The following is a 16,609-nucleotide window of genomic DNA, read 5'->3' on the forward strand; positions in this document are numbered from 1 at the left end:
ACCCTACGACGGTTTTATGATATTGTAGCGCTAAGATAGCTTCAAAAATCTGGGCCCATCGTGGTGCGTTTTGGGTTGACCATCCGCCCGAACAATGACGTAGACGATAGTTCTACTGCATATTGCTATTATTGATTTAATTCATAAGTGAACAAAGAATGTTTTGTATTTTGTTTTTGTCTTTTAATTTCATTTAATTTTTATTTTATTAGTCATGCGTGAATACACATCCACATTGCAGACCAAGCAGTAATGACCCGGCATTTCATTTCAATTCAGCTTATTTTTGTGCTTATATCCAATTACGGTTCAAGCGCGCTGTCATGGACACACACCTCAGCTATCTGGGCTGTATGTCCAGGACATTGAGTGAGTTGTTAGTGGTCAGTCAGAGAGAAGAGGGTGTAGTGGCCTTACACCTACCCATTGAGTCGTTAAAACTCGCTCTGTGTGGGAGCCGGTACCGGGCTGCGAACCCTGTACCTACCATCCTCATGTCCGATGGCGTAACCACGACACCACTGAGCACCGGTTGCAGCATTCAATGTAACAATGGATATAATGTACTTATGTTTGCAGGTTGGCACAACAGATTCAACAGGAGGGCACGACAGGCCGACCTCGAGATTTTACCAGCTGGCAAAACTGCTGAGGGTGGCTGAGGAAGGAATCCGACTTGGTTCAGCTGAACGTTTCATCTGAAGACCTCGAAAGAGAGATTCATTCGCAATATACGAAGCTGGAACAAAAATTGAAAAGAAGAATGGGATGCCTACATGGCAAAAGACACCAGGTCAGGCCAAATAGCACATTTAGAGCAAGCTTTTGTAGCGCACGCCTGTCACGGACGCTGGTGTCAAAGACGTCAGCAGCACCAACTTCTTAAAGGCATGTGCCCGTTTGTATGGATCTACTGATGACGGCTTGGAGAAGGATAATTAAACAGGACTTACAATCAAGCATAATCAGAGGTGTGATACCCCTTTGACGCCATTTTGGCATATTTTATGTTGGTCATCTACTGGCGTTTACTGGCCATAGTTGAACGAACTCGAAGCAAGTTATACTAAAAAAAAAAAAAAAAAAAAAAAAAAATATATATATATATATATATATTTATTTATTGCACTTAGGTTTACCACACAAACGGACACATATGTTCATCCGTTATTTAATTCACAAAATTTATAATTTGTTTTTTCCAATGTAGTATTTTGCTTCATCTTGCGGCTTGCAGAAATCTTTCAAAATATTGTAATACAGGTATTTATTTGTTGATTTCAATGTATTGCTTGTAAATTGCAATATTGCAGGTCAGTACCTTCAGGCATTACAAAAAAAAAAGACAGACAGACGGACGAAGACAAAACCTATAGTCTCCACCGGTTGGACCAGTAGGAGACTAAAAAGCAACAAAACAAAAAACAAAGCGTTTGAGTATCGAACCACCTCAGTGGATCGATTCTCTGATTGGGTTTTTTCCGTCCCAACTAGTGCTCCACGACTGGTATATCAAAAGTCGTTGTGTGTGCTGTCCTGTCTGGGAAAGGGCATATGCAACTATGGAAAAACAATTTAGCGGGTTTCTCGCTCTAACCAGTGCACCACCACTGGTATATCAAAGGTCATGGTATGTGCTATCCTGTCTGTGGGATATAAAAGATCCATTGCTACTAATGGACAAATGTAGCAGGTTTCCTCTCTGAAACTATATATGTGAAAATTACCAAATGTTTGATATCCAATTTTCTTCTTTTCGTTCGCTTGTTGATTATGAACGATACTGTTCTCTGTAGATCACTTCTTGTGCCGTACATCTTCTTCTGGATAGTTCTTGTAGTTGTCCAGGTAGTCTCCCTCAGTTGCTGTAGGTTTATGCAGTCTTGGATGACATGTCGGTCGTCTGTTCTGCTTCTCCACTGGAACACATGGAAGAAGGTACCAGCCGCAACCTCATGTGCATATGCTGGTTCTTGTGTCCAGTCCTTAGTCGGAAAATGATGACCTGTACCTGGCGGGACAGCAGGTAATAATCATTGGTTTGTTTGTGACGTCTATATAGAGATTTAATATGAGATTTCATCTCTTCGTATATCAACCAGTTATCCTCGTGGACCCATATTCACAAAAAAGTGTAAATTTACGTCTACGACTAGCACTTACGTCTGCCGTAGATTTACGTTTACGTGCAAGAAGCACCTTATTCTCAAAGACGGCCGTAAATGTAAACGTAACTTAGTTGGACGTAAATCTACGATTTAACACTCTCACTGGAGTAATTAATAAAAACACATTAAAAACGATGGCTACCGGGTAAATAATAAATGCGCAAAACGCAATTTTGTTTGTCGTCTGCTAACAATAACATCGCGAACAGTGAACCATGGCATTTTGGTATTGGTGGGGATCCGCGTTTTGGTACGAACTTGAGGACATTTCTTAAAAAGGAAAAGATAACTCAGGAGAAATTGGCCAAGTCGAAAACATCCGTTCGATCACGAACAAAAATATGTTCAATCCGTGGGCGTTCGCCATAGCAAACTGCTTCATTTATTGGAAATGCTGCTAGTTTCCGTAAATAATAGTAAATAACGGCGATCATGCTTGATTTATTATATGTACACAACTTACGTGCAGCGTTAGTTGCAACCTGAGGCACTCTTATATTTACGTCCAACTTTACACGTAACTTACGTTTTCGTTGTTTCGTGAATAGCTCTTCAGTCGTAGATTTACGTTTACGTGTAAAACTAGGCTTACGATATTTTGTGAATATGGGTCCTGGAGGGCAGAGAGAGCATCTGTCAGGATGACATGTGAGCAGTTGTCCTCTCTGGTGCTGATGATGTGGGCAGCATGAATGAGAGCCTCAACCTCTGCAGCATAGTTTGTAGTGTTTCCCTGTAGGAAAATGTGTCTCCTCTCGGTGGCCACTAGGGTCCATGATGTATATTCCAGCCCCTCCGTTTTCTACTGCATTTGTTGCAGATCCATCAGTATATACCTGTGCCCATGACGTCTCTCAGTACTGTTCATCAATCATGGCCAGTGTCAGGACTCGTTTGTATGGTTCACTGTGTTTCTCTCCAGGGGTGAGGTGCTGGACCACTGTGCAGATCTTTACATTGTCCAATTGTGGTTCCCATGGTGGGATGCAGCTGGCAGTACTAACTTGATGGATTTTATCTGGGAGTTGTCCCTTGTGTTGCCTCGGGAGTGATTTGCTGTTTATGATAGAGATAGTTATCCATTCTCAAGTTCATTGGGTGTTGTGGCAAAAACTTTAACTTAGTGGCTTATATTATGAGCTTGGAGTCCAGGCGTTTGCTGAGGGGTACGATGCCAGTGAGCTGTTCCATTTTATCAATGTGGGTTGACCTCATTGCTCCAGTTAGTATCCCTGTTTGAACCCTGTTTAGTTTTTGTTGATGTGACTTTGCTTCTGTTGATCATGTACTGGATCTGTACTCAAGATGTGGTCTGATTGCTCCTTGGTAGATTCTTTTCAGTATGTTATGATCAGCACCCCACTTGGTGCCAGCTAGTTTTCTCATTATGGCAAGTTTTCTTCGAGCTTTGGCCTCGGGTTTTCTCCACTTTTCCAGATCTGTCTCTTATCAAAAGTGATCCCCATCTACTGAAAGCTTTTTAATCATACCCTTTAACGTCTGAAGTTCACTGTAATCTGTAGCAACAGCAGTCATTCCATGGTTAACAGGTTTCTTGTCTACAAAAGGAGCACGTTTATTAACATCTATCTCAATCCTCCTAAGACTTACCAACAACTCTTTAAAAGTGGTGCACTGATCAAATTTATGTCCAGACACATCTTTTATTCGTGGCAACAACCCAGTCCACAACATGGAACATAGCATCATATCTTTCCTGTGTGGCGATACTTCCCCAGCATCTATAGCTTGGCCAATAAGATCTTCCAAACGACAAGCCCAAGTTGCTACATGCTCACCTTCAATTTGTTTTGCAGAGTAGAACTTAGCTAACAATGTCTCTTTTGTATCCACATCACCAAAGAAACTATCCATCTTTGCGAGGACATCTTCAACATCAACATTGGACCCAAGTCGTAACAACACTCTGGCAGCTGATCCTCTTCCTTAACAAACAATTAACATCATACCTCCAAATAACATAAGTAAAATCATTCTTTCCATCCCCAGAAAAGAAAGGAAGTCTGGGAGTATTAGCTACTTTAAATACAGTATTTTTCTTACCGCTAAAAGTTTCAGAAAAGCTATGAGTTTCTGGCAGTCCTACACTTCGAAAGTCTACCTCTGGTTTTACCTCATTTACATAACTGGTCATCCAGTCCACCAAGTCAGCAGGAGTTTCCGTCCTTGGCTTAACATTAAGCTTCTGAAATGCATCCACCAGCTGGTCAATCTCCCTTTGTGATAACTGTTCACCCATTGCAATTGTATTCCGCAGCCATACACATGCACACAATATCACAAACGCATATAAATATCTTACCATTGACGCTTGTAACCCAAATTAAATATGTGCCAAAAATATACACGTTTACTCGGGTACACAAATCATTACTACACAGAATGACCGGCCTCGGTGGCGTCGTGGTACACAGAATGAGATAATAACTTATATGAATGCAATTTAAAAATAGTTCCAAGTTCCAAGTAAATTAAAAATAATAATAACACGTTTGTATACCCACGACACTATGACTATACTAACTAAAAAACAAAAACGTACAAAAAAAACCCAAAACCTTTAACAATTATCTTTTCAGATCAACTAATTAAAAAACCTCAGTCTACAATATACTAATGCGTTGTAATATTTAAATAATTTTAATAAAGAAAGAAAGAAATGTTTTATTTAACGACGCACTCAACACATTTTATTTACGGTTATATGGTGTCAGACATATGGTTAAGGACCACACAGATTTTGAGAGGAAACCCGCTGTCGCCACTACATGAGCTACTCTTCCGATTAGCAGTAAGGGATCTTTTATTTGCGCTTCCCACAGGCAGGATAGCACAAACCATGGCCTTTGTTGAACCAGTTATGAATCACTGGTCGGTGCAAGTGGTTTACACCTACCCATTGAACCTTGCGGAGCACTCACTCAAGGTTTGGAGTCGGTATCAAGATTAAAAATCCCATGCCTCGACTGGGATCAGAACCCAGTACCTACCAGCCCATAGACTGATGGCCTGCCACGACGCTACCGAGGCCGGTATAATTTTAATAAGGTTTATAATAGTTGTGTTTCTCAACGACGGTGGTTTATGATTTTGCTATCTTATTACATCTTTACTAATATAAGTTTATCAATATAATAGATCTTCCAACTGTAACTAATAAAACAAATCACAGTACTTTTCCCAAAACACAGAATACAATGCAGATCACATTTCACATTCAATCACAACACAATAACAATGCGATCTTATAAAAAAAAATGTTCACATTGAAAAATGCTCAGCAAAATGTTCAGCGAAAAATGTATACAAGATAAAAGAATATATTTAACCTTGAGAAAAACAAAACAAATCTCTATTCAAGGTATTAAGGTAAATATGAATTAAGAAATAAAAATAAAAACAAATTCACATTTAATATATGTAGTTCGTATCACAAAGTGTTCACAAGTGCTTACACTGTCTCAGAATGTATTAGCCAACTGAAACCAATATCGCCTCAGTTTCAGAAATACGTCTTATAATACAAGTTAAATCACAAAGAACGATTCAGTCATCCATACTGGAGGTCATTTCCACTGATTACTTCTTCCAAGGTCAAGGTCGGGTCGGTCACCATCTGTAACCTCAGTCGTCCCTCAGTTGAGTCGTCCCTACGTCGGCTCCAAAATGTAACAGAATCAACAAACACGGTAGACGTTCTTGATGGTTTTATTCATAGGGTTCGAAGTTCAACATATTACTAAAACATTAAACTTAAAACTATGTACATAAATAACACTCCCCCATATTAAACCATCTACCACATACACCCTCCACATGCACGGAAACGTAGCACTGCAGCTTTCTGCACGCGCACGATTTGTCCGTCGTGTAGCTACATAAATAGACGGGTGTGTTGGGGAAACGTTGTAACTTATCATTGGGTGTTGGAGGATCGGGTTGTCTCCAGGTTAGTGTTATCTATGCTGTACGCTGTATATCGATTTTATACCCGATAGCGCAATCAACAAATCGTATTTTCTAAATTTACATTATACGTTAGTTGCGGCCAACATATTACTAAAACATTAAACATAAACCTATGTACATAAATAACACTCCCCCAATAATAAACCATCTACCACATAAGTCATCTACCGTTAATCTCGCCCTTCAGTTATGAAGATAAGACTAGGTCCACCTGTACATATTGCCACATATACCGTTTTTTTGTTTTTTTGTAGCTTTGCTAGCAGGCCATCTTTCCAGACCTTGTCAAAGGCCTTTTGCAGATCAATGAAGGAGGCAAGAACACCCTTCTGTGCTTGGAAAGCATGTTCGATTACATGTGACAGGTAGGTGGCCTGATCTTCTGTGCTGCGGAATTGTCTAAATCCTGCCTGTTCTTGAGTGATGATGTTCTGTGTCAAGGAACTGTTGAAGTCGATGGTTGATGATACGCTCTAGGGTCTTGCAGACACAGCTAGTTAGGCTGATGAGTCTGTGGCTGCTTTCCTTTTGTTTGTTTTTACCTTTTTTCAGTATGGGTATCATCACCGCATCTTTCCAGATGTGTGGCACCTTACCTTCAGACCAGCTTAGGTTGAAAATGTCCAACAACTTGGATCTCGCAGTATTGCCTAGGTGTTTCAGCATTTCATTAGTAACACCATCCAGTACTTGAGATTTCTTATTTTTTAGATGTTTGAGGGCATTTTCAAGTTCTGGTAGAGTTATACTATTCGTCATGGAATCGTGCGGGGTATCTCTACTTGCCGTTTCTTTTAATTCCCTTCTTTCATCTGAGTTGTTGTGATGGTAATGTCACTTTCCTTGGTATAGGTCTTTGCTAAAAGGTCAGCAGATTTCTTACCCGTGAGTATATTTCCATCTTCCATTAGAGTGATCTTCTGTCTATAGGATTCTTCCTCATTTATTTTTTATTTTTATTTTTTTAAGTTTCCATAATTTGGTGCTGTCCTTGTCAAGGCTGAGTGCAGCGGTTTTTCCTCTCCAGCTTTTTCTTTTGGATTCAATCTTGGTTCTGATGTATATGGCTTTAGCATGCTGGAGCTTTAGGTTGTTGTTTTGACTGGGGTTAGACTCTGCTTCTTCCCTTACCCGGGCCAGTTCATCGTGTGCCATTTGAAGTTTTTTTTATTTCAGTAAGAAACATATACTTTCCTGACTCCTCTTGGGATATTTTCCTTGGCAGCTTTAATGATTTGGAGGTTGAATTTCTTCACTACAGTGTCTATGTTCCTTCCCTGCACTTCAATTTCTTTGGTCAACTCGTTCGTGCGAAGCTTGAAAAGTTCCCATTTGGCTTTCTTGTAGTTCCACTTTGGGAGCTATGCAGCTGTATCGATTTTGCTATCTCTTAAGGTTAGGAGGCCCGGTCGATGGTGACTTCCACCTAGCTGTGGTCCTACTTCTCGACTAATGACTCTATGGACATCGTCAGTACAGAAGGCAAGGTCAGGGGAGATTGTGGAATGCCAACGCCTGGAATAGAATGTTGGTTGATCAAGTGGGTCATTGATGAGATTAAGGTTCTTTTCATCCTGCTAGCTTTCTATCTCTTCTCCTCTTTTGTCAATGTTGTTGTAATCCCAGCTCTAAGATTGGCTGTTGAAGTCTCCAACAAGTAGGAAGTTACTGTCTGATGTCTGGATATCATCAATGGAGAGTTCTTTGTCATTTGGGCAGTAAAAATTTACAATGTGAAGCTCAGACGTTTTTGTTTTGATCTTGTTATGTTGATAGGGGTGTTTTCTTTTGTTGCTTTTGTCTTGCCAGTAGCTTTACTTCCTCGTCCACTGGCTCCGCGAGATGGTCGGGAAGGACTTCCAGTAGCTGAGGGTGGGCCCCCTCGAGGTAAGGAGCCCAGCGCTGCACCTGCCTGGTCAGTCATTACAGGGCGAGCACCGATCACGTCATTATTGTCCAGAAATGTAGTCATAATAGCTGTTGATGCATGGTATTGTGGTATTATTAGAGTGCACCGTGCTGCCCAATACCTCTGACTTCAGCACTCGAGGTTTCTGTTTGGGTTACCCCACACTTAGTCCATATCAGTCTAGCCTATACCCATTGACCAGTCCAGCTTGGGTGTCCCTAACAGAAGCCAAAGCTCCTGCTGGCATAGCTCTCTGGGTCACTGAGACATACAAGCCCCCTCACCACGTCAAGGAATGGACTATGAAGGGAGATGATATCCAATGACCGATGATTAATAAGTCAATGTGCTATAGTGGTGTCGTTAAACAAAACAAACTTTTAAGTATTTAAATTGTGGCTATTTCATGGTCTCCTTTTCACCCCGTAAATGTTTTTATTTAACGACGCTTTCTGAACACATTTTATTTACGGTTATATGGCGTCGGACATATGGTTAAGGACCACACAGATATTGAGAGAGGAAATCCGCTATCGCTACTTAATGGGATACTCTTTTCGATTAACAGCAAGGGATCTTTTATATGCACCATCCAACAGACAGGATAGTATATACCCATGGCCTTTGTTACACCAGTTATGGAGCATTAGCTGAAACGAGAACTAGTCCCATTTGGCCTACAGACGGGAATCGATCGCGCGCTGTACCACTGAGCTACGTCCCGCCCCTCCGTACGCAACATTCTGTACTGCAAGGCTCTGTGCTGTAACCTACAAACACAGCTTTCTCGACAAATTACTTCAATCGTCATGTGTTTGCTCGTAACGGCTGTCTTCCGGACAGAACAAAAGAAGATACTTAATTGTATGAAATGGCTTGTTTGATACTCAACATGACGATCAATTAACCGCCTCGACTGATTGTATCTACGAGGAAGCAGACCGATTCCAGCAGCACTTACCACACCATAACATTGCCGTTACAAACGGAAACTCGCACTGAGGCAAACAATACCATCTGCTACATTAAATATCAATAAAACCAGCGTGGTAGATTCATCTAATAAAAAACGCTGTGAAAACGTCATTGTCCTGCGGTGATTACAAGATAAAACATTGTGGATACAGTGAGACTTGGATAATCCGATCTTCCGTAATTCGGAAACCTTCTTTGGAACCCCAAAGCTTGACAGCCAGTGTTGCTCCGTTGGGCCAGTGCTTTATCCTGGCTTCATCGTAGAGGGAACATAATTGCAGGATGTGCTCTGGGGACCGTGGTCCTGTTTGACAGGGACATTCATCTGCCAGTTTCAGGCGATACATATGGGATCTGAGATGGACTGGTATATCAAAAGCCGTGGTGTGTGCTATCCTGTCTGTGTTATGGTGCATATAAAAGATGCCTTGCTACTAATGGAAAAATGTGGCGGGTTTCCTCTCTGAAACTATATGTCAGAACATCCAACAGCCGATTATAAATAAATCAATGTGGTCTAACGGTGTCGTTATACAAAACAAACAAATTTGTACATACTAGTAATCATTGTTCGATTAATCCAGATATTTAGATATCAAAATCGAACAATCATTGTCCTAAATCATAAGACGGGGGTGGGTGGTGGTGGGTGGGGGCAACTGCCCCCATAGTGCTGGAGCAAATCCTCAAATTCGGGCACCGGCCTCGGTGGCGTCGTGGTAGGCTATCGGTCTACAGGCTGGTAGGTACTGGGTTCGGATCCCAGTCGAGGCATGGGATTTTTAATGCAGATACCGACTCCAAACCCTGAGTGAGTGCTCCGCAAAAACATGTCTTTCTTTTTCTTTCCTCTCTAAGACTATATCACAATTACCGTATGCTTCACATCCATTAGCCAATGATTATTAAATCAATATGACCTAGTGAGATTGTTAAGCAAAACAAACTTTAAACTTTCGTGATCAAACAGGTAAGGAGTAACAAGCAGGGCAACTTGATAAGTGATGGGCTTATCATATCCGCCTTGTATTGAGTTTGTAAGTCAGGCCCCATATTACGAAGTGATCTTAATTACGTATTTAAGGTGATCTTAGCACTAAAATCGCTTCATAAAACGGGGTCCTGGATCCGTACTTATAAAACTGTAAAACACTTACTAAAGACTTTAGTATAATAATTTACTAAAGTCTTGTCGACTTTTAAAAAAAAGTCTCATTTAGTTGAAATTTCAAGACTACTAAAGTTTTTAGTCTGGATCATTGACGTAGCCATGAATCATGTTATAATTTGGGCACTGACATTGGGGAAGTGGAAGGCAACCACTCTGTCTATGAGTCTTACGAGGCGACAGGAAAATATAAAAGTGGTGGAGAGAAAACAGGTGTGGTTGTGGGAGGGGGGGGGGGGAGAAGGGGCATCAACCATCCCACCCTCTGGCCACACCAATGATCTGGGCCTGTTTTATGCTAGGTTCAGACTACCAACTGCCAGCAGAAAGTTGGCCAACTCGACGGTTGCGTTGTAATTTACGACGAGTGCGTTCAGGCTAATGCTAGGTTGAAACTGCCAACTGTCACGACACAGTTGGTCAACCCGACAAGAAACTGAACAGTCGTAGAAGTCGTGACTGCAGAAAGTTGGCCAACTTTCTGCTGGCAGTTGGTAGTCTGACACTAGCATTACGAAGCGATATTAGTTCTAAAATTAGGTAGTTAAGCACTTTAGTGTGATTTTAGCGCTAACATCGCTTCGTAAATCGGGGCTCTCTCTTTTTTTTAATTGTATGCTAATGTGCTAGTCTAGCAGGATTTTATATGTTCAATTGTTTCCGTTAAATATTGTCCACTTGAAAACAAGCTTTAATTGCGATTTTACCAGTGTGTGTGTGTGTGTGTTTGTTGTGTGTGTATGTTTTTTGTTGTGTATGTTTGTGTGTATGTGATTTTAAAAAAATGCATTTTAAAAACATGCCCCACCCCCCACCACCACCACTCCTCCTTAAGCCAATAGATTTTACTGACCTTGTAATTTGGTTGTGCCTTTAGAAATAGGAAGTGCTTGGGTCGACTAATCAAACTGGTTTTTGTGCAAAAATTTATGCTAGGAGTGTGTGTGTGTGTGTGTATGTTGGGGGGGGGGGGGCGTCTAAGCCGTGGCGAACAAAGTTTCTAGAGAGGATCGAGTCATGCTCTCACGAAAAACACATTTGAAACAAAAAAAATCCGCTTGAGCAGGAAGGGGATTCGACCACCGCCTGTGTGGGGTTGTGAAAATGGTTAAGTATGTAATGAGAATTTGGACAGTAAACACATATCAGTATAATCTTCCCATTCGTCATATTCCATCAAAAGTGAAATTACCTAAATCAAGCGTTGGTTTTCATTACTTTTGTCCTTGAAATCGAAGTTTTTGTAAAATTTCATGATGGTCGATAGAAATTGCAAATTGATCACTATAATTATTATAGCATTGGCTGCAATTAGTTTAATTTGTCACCGTAAATTGCTTAAGAGTAATTTTCATAAAAGACGATTACTAATTAAGTGTAGATTAACCATGTGTGTGTGTGTGTGTGTGTGTGTGTGTGTGTGTGTTTGTGTGTTTGTGTGTATATATGTATGTATATGTGTATGTATGTATTGATGTATGCATATCTATATATTGTATGTCGAGGTTGACTGTTACATACATAGATATTAACACACTGGCACAGAGGATAATTAAATCTATTCTGGCCTCACAGATTGTCCCATGCCGTTGCTGAGACTCGAACCCATGGCACCGAATCTCCGGCATCTTGCAGTTGCCACGATACGTTCTGAGCTATCCAGACATCCATGAAAAAGGATGCTGTTTAACTCAACCATACGCCACTAATGAACCTAGCGGACCCATTGCTGGGACTCGAACGTATGGCACTGAATCTCCCGCAATTTGCAGACTTGCCACGATACGTTCTGAGCTATCCAGACATCCATTAAAAAGGATGCTGTTTAACTCAACCATCCGCCACTAATGAACCTAGCGGACTCTTTTGTCTACATGTTCACTGGACACAAATATGAATAGCTTAATATTGTACTGTAAAAAATGTTTAAAGCTCGTGAGAGGGGGTGGGGTGGGGGTCGTTCGAATCCACCGAACCGCCCTGCCTACGCCCCTGTCTTATTTAAACTTTAAAAACCTCGAAAGCCCCAACATCAGCAACAATAACAACATCAGCAACAATAACAACATCAGCAACAGTAACATCAGCAACAATAACAACATCAGCAACAGTAACTAAAGTCCTTGGGCTCTTAAAATTTAAATAATTTGTAAAATAAAATAAAAGGTTCACATAATGACGATGTTGGTGGTGGTGATAATGATGACTAATAATAATAATTATTATTTAAATTTATAATCTAATAAAATGATTAAGGGGTCGGGACGTAGCCCGGTGGTAAGGCCGCCTAATGCGCGGTCAATTTGGGATCGATCCCCGTCGGTGGGCCCATTGGGCTATTTCTTGTTCCACCCAGTGCACCACGACTGGTATATTAAAGGCCGTGGATTGTACTATCCTGTCTGTGCATATAAAAGATCCTTTGTTAATAATGAAAAAATGTAGCCTTCTCAAAGTCTATATGTCAAAATGATCAAATAAATGTTGACATCTAATAACCGATGGTTAATGAATCAATGTGCTCTAGTAGTTTCGTTAAACAAAACAAACTAACTTTTGATAAAATTATTATAAACAGGAATGACCTCATTGCTGTTGTTTTATATAGCCTAATAATTTGTAAAATTAATATTTGTGGTTGCTGAACAAATTATTATAATAAACTTATCAAATTATTATATTTATTAACATTTCTTTTTCAGCAAACAATAAACGCGAATACTATAAAGTCCTTCCCACAGGGAACGCTGTTTTCTTATTGCGGTATTTATTACAGGTTGTATTTTTGGTTTTTTAGTCGATTGTTTTCTAAATTCCATACAAAAATAGTGGTGTTTTTTGTTATTTCCAAATCACTTTTACTTACGTCAAATCAAACTGAAATTAACTGCAAAAAACACATCGATTATGGATGGAGGCTGGGACGGACAATAGTTCACTTTCATTTTTGAATTCGCCACCACGGTCACTATCGAAGCGTGCGGTGTGACAGCGCCGTTAATCAAACAGCGTTCATCACTTCTCTCTCATGATGTCTCTTGGGCGGCGATGGAGCCAAAGTTCAAAGGGAAGTGGAACCAAGTACACGCCTCGCTTTCATTGTCAGAAAACAAAGATGGCTGCTGCGTTCTTCGGGTGAAAAGAGGGAAGGAAATGTTATTGGTTTGGAAATCTGCAAATCACTGCCAGGAGCATGGAATAAGACAAGATGTGACTGCCCGTGAAAAGGTAACAGCGCTATCTCTTTTAGTATCGCATTATGTAATATAATTCTCGCGTTGTGGAATAATTTGCATAAAATATATAAATTCTTGTCTTTTACTGCAACTTACTACTTAGTGCAAGATAGTCACAGTATGACTTGGTTGGTTCTTTGATCGGAAACTGTCAGTGTTTACATTCTCCTTCTTAAACAAATCTGAAAGCGTACGACAGATTTTGTTAATTTTTTGCTTATTGATTTTCCAGTGTGCACAAGGAACACACGATTCTGTTATCAACACGGCAGAATAAGATTACTAAGAACTGACCGAGTTTAGTTTTAAGGCAGCTGATTAAATGAAAGCCTGTTAGGAACAGCAGTAGTGTTTCCACAGAAAGAAAAACATATTTTTAGAAATGTTACAAATTTAGTAGCCTATAGATTAAAATTCATATGCCATTGTCAAATTCAGCAAGAGTGTTCCAAAGCATTCCAGGAATGCATAACCACCCCAGGGGCGTGTGCAGGAAATTTTGCAGGGGGGGGTCGAGGTGTCTGGCAAAGCCTGACACCGCGAGCGCTGCAGGCGCGAAGCCCGTATCGGGGCGGTCTGTGGGTCCCTCCCCCAGAATTAAAAAAAAAATTGACCCCTTCTAGGACTATTCTGAGGTGTTTGCTGCTGGCTAGCCGAGCTGCTTTCACAGGAATGTAAAAAATCGGGATATGAAATATTTTTTTGCCTTAAGCGGGGGGGGGGGGGATTTGACCCCCAAAACCCCCCTGCACACGCGCCTGCACCCCCACCCTCCCCTAGAAACAGTGTAGAGAGTGGATGTACCCCCCAATCAAATTTTTTTTTTAAACTTAAATTTTATAAACTCATACATGTATATATACATACATACATACATACATACATACATACACATCCATACATGTATACTGTTTCATGCACATAAGCGGGATCAACCAAGTAACTTGTAGAACCCCATGCATATAGTTGAGTTAAAGAACATCCTTTTTATGGATGCCTGAATAGCTCAAAAGGTATCGTGGCAAGTCTGTAAAGTTGCGGGCGATTCGGTACCATAAGTTCAAGTCTCAGCAACGGCACTGGACAATTTGTGAAGCCAGAAAGGATTTAATTATCCCCTGCGCCAGTGCATTAATATCTATGTATGTAACAGTCAACCTCGACATAAATACAATATATAGATATTCATACATCAATACATACATACACACACACACACATACATATATAGTGTGGGTTGCCCCTCCCCACAGTATAAAATCCTGGCTACACAAGTGCCTAGAAACTTGGCTTCCCACAGTCTAGACCTATCATGCACAATTTCCGGCACATCTTTTATTTCAAGCAAGTTGAAATTGTTTATTCCATTTACATGAAGGCCATTATCAAATAAATCCTAGATTTTTTTTTATCGCAGTCTACCCTGGTGATAAAGGCCCACCTGCCACAACTGGTCAAAGGCTGTAGTATGTGCTGTCCGGTATGTGGGAAAGTGCATATAAAAGATCCCTTTCTGCTGATGGTAAAAATGTAGTGGGTTACCAAGTCCTAATTACCAAATGTTTGACATCCAATAGCCGATGATTCATTATAGCCCTTAAACTTAGGAGATATGAAAATGTGTTTTCCATATGGTTTTTCCAATGCCTCACGATATTGAGCTCAAATGTTAAGTGTAGCTTTATCATGTTCTGTTACAGATAATATTTGACTTTCATGGCGATTTACCAATTTTTACACAGTTATGTCCTTTGAACTTGAGAGATACAACAATTTGTTGGGCCCCGGTAGGGGATATGTACTGCTTTAGCAGTACTCTCAGAATGCTTGTTTTATCAACAATGGAGTGAAATGAACAGTACTATCATAATATTTGTTTCATCATAATTATCAGCATTAACATCGTTTTATATAAAAGTTACTATTGCTACATTTCTTGCTAATTATTCTTCAAATTCTTCAGCACATACCTTAAGAATATTAAATGTCCTTTAAATCGATGTAATTTTTGTTGTTGTTGAAAAATCTATTACCATGGTAACCACTGCAAATTAGGTAACTGCCCCAAAAAGTCAAATTGATGCAGGTTTACTTTTACCAAAATCATTGAATAGTTATTATAATCATCTGCTTCAAACTTCTACCTAGGCACACTAGCTAATGCACATATTGCTTTGTAGATCAATCATAGATCATCAGGTCAAAGGTCAAGGTCACACATACAAAAGAGGCAATTGTTGGGCATTTCTCACAAAACTTCTTACAAAATTGTTAAACAAACTGACCTCAAACTTCTACTATATGACCTTTGTGCTCAGTAGAATGAGACAGTTGTCAATGTATTTTTTTATGAAACTATTTAGGAAACTGACCTCAAATTTCTACATCATGATCCTTGTACTACGCTGATCCATGTTTTGCTTTTGGAGTGACCAGGTAAAAGGTCAAGGTCACAATAAAAAGAAGCAAATTTTCAATGTATTTCAAACAAAACACTTTAACAAATTGACATCAAACTTGACTAATCCATATCTAGCTTTTGGGATAACCTGGTTAAAGGCCATGGTCACATTTAATTAGGAACAGATACAAATCTCAATTATTTTCTGTACAAATGTGAATCCACTTCAAACTTCTACTTTTATATTACGGTATCTTAAAATAAGCTGAAATATATTTAGCTTTATGGGTTATTACAAAACTATTTAACAAACTGACCTCAACTGTCTGTTGCATGACCGTAGTGCTAGATAGCCACATAATTATATATTGGGTTTGGATCATTAGGTCAAATGTCACCTACATAAAAATAATTCAAACCATTCAACAGATATGCCTCAAATTTGTCCATACATATCAATGTCCTTTATGCAAATACATATTTAACCGGAACATTATTGAAAGGGGTGCTGTCAGATTTCTTCCTGTATAGTAGTGTATGTGTATTAGTGATTAATATGTGAAATGTTTTGTTATCAAAGATCCTTGAAAAAGATTGATGTAAAGGTATTTAACATCAAACATAGGTTAGTTGTATTTGAGCAGTAATCTTTGACTACCATTTGGTAGGCAGAGATTGCACAGAATTTATATAGATTTGGTCTCTGACAGTAATGAGCATTATAATTGTCTAAATGTCCGTCTAGCTCTCTACTGTTAGAGT

The 16,609-nt window shown here is 39.8% G+C and overlaps 1 protein-coding gene across 1 annotated transcript in view; it reads left to right on the plus strand.

Moving 5' to 3' along the window:
- The first annotated feature begins 13,327 nt into the window (after positions 1-13,327).
- Positions 13,328-16,609, plus strand: part of LOC121383477 (alpha-1,6-mannosyl-glycoprotein 2-beta-N-acetylglucosaminyltransferase-like) — a 73,970-nt gene continuing 70,688 nt past the window's right edge. The window contains exon 1 of the mRNA XM_041513546.1: positions 13,328-13,438. The gene's annotated coding sequence lies outside the window, so the exon portion shown is untranslated. The remainder of the gene's footprint in view (positions 13,439-16,609) is intronic.

Source organism: Gigantopelta aegis, chromosome 10, assembly GCF_016097555.1.
Source record: "Gigantopelta aegis isolate Gae_Host chromosome 10, Gae_host_genome, whole genome shotgun sequence".
NCBI classification, from domain to species: domain Eukaryota; kingdom Metazoa; phylum Mollusca; class Gastropoda; order Neomphalida; family Peltospiridae; genus Gigantopelta; species Gigantopelta aegis.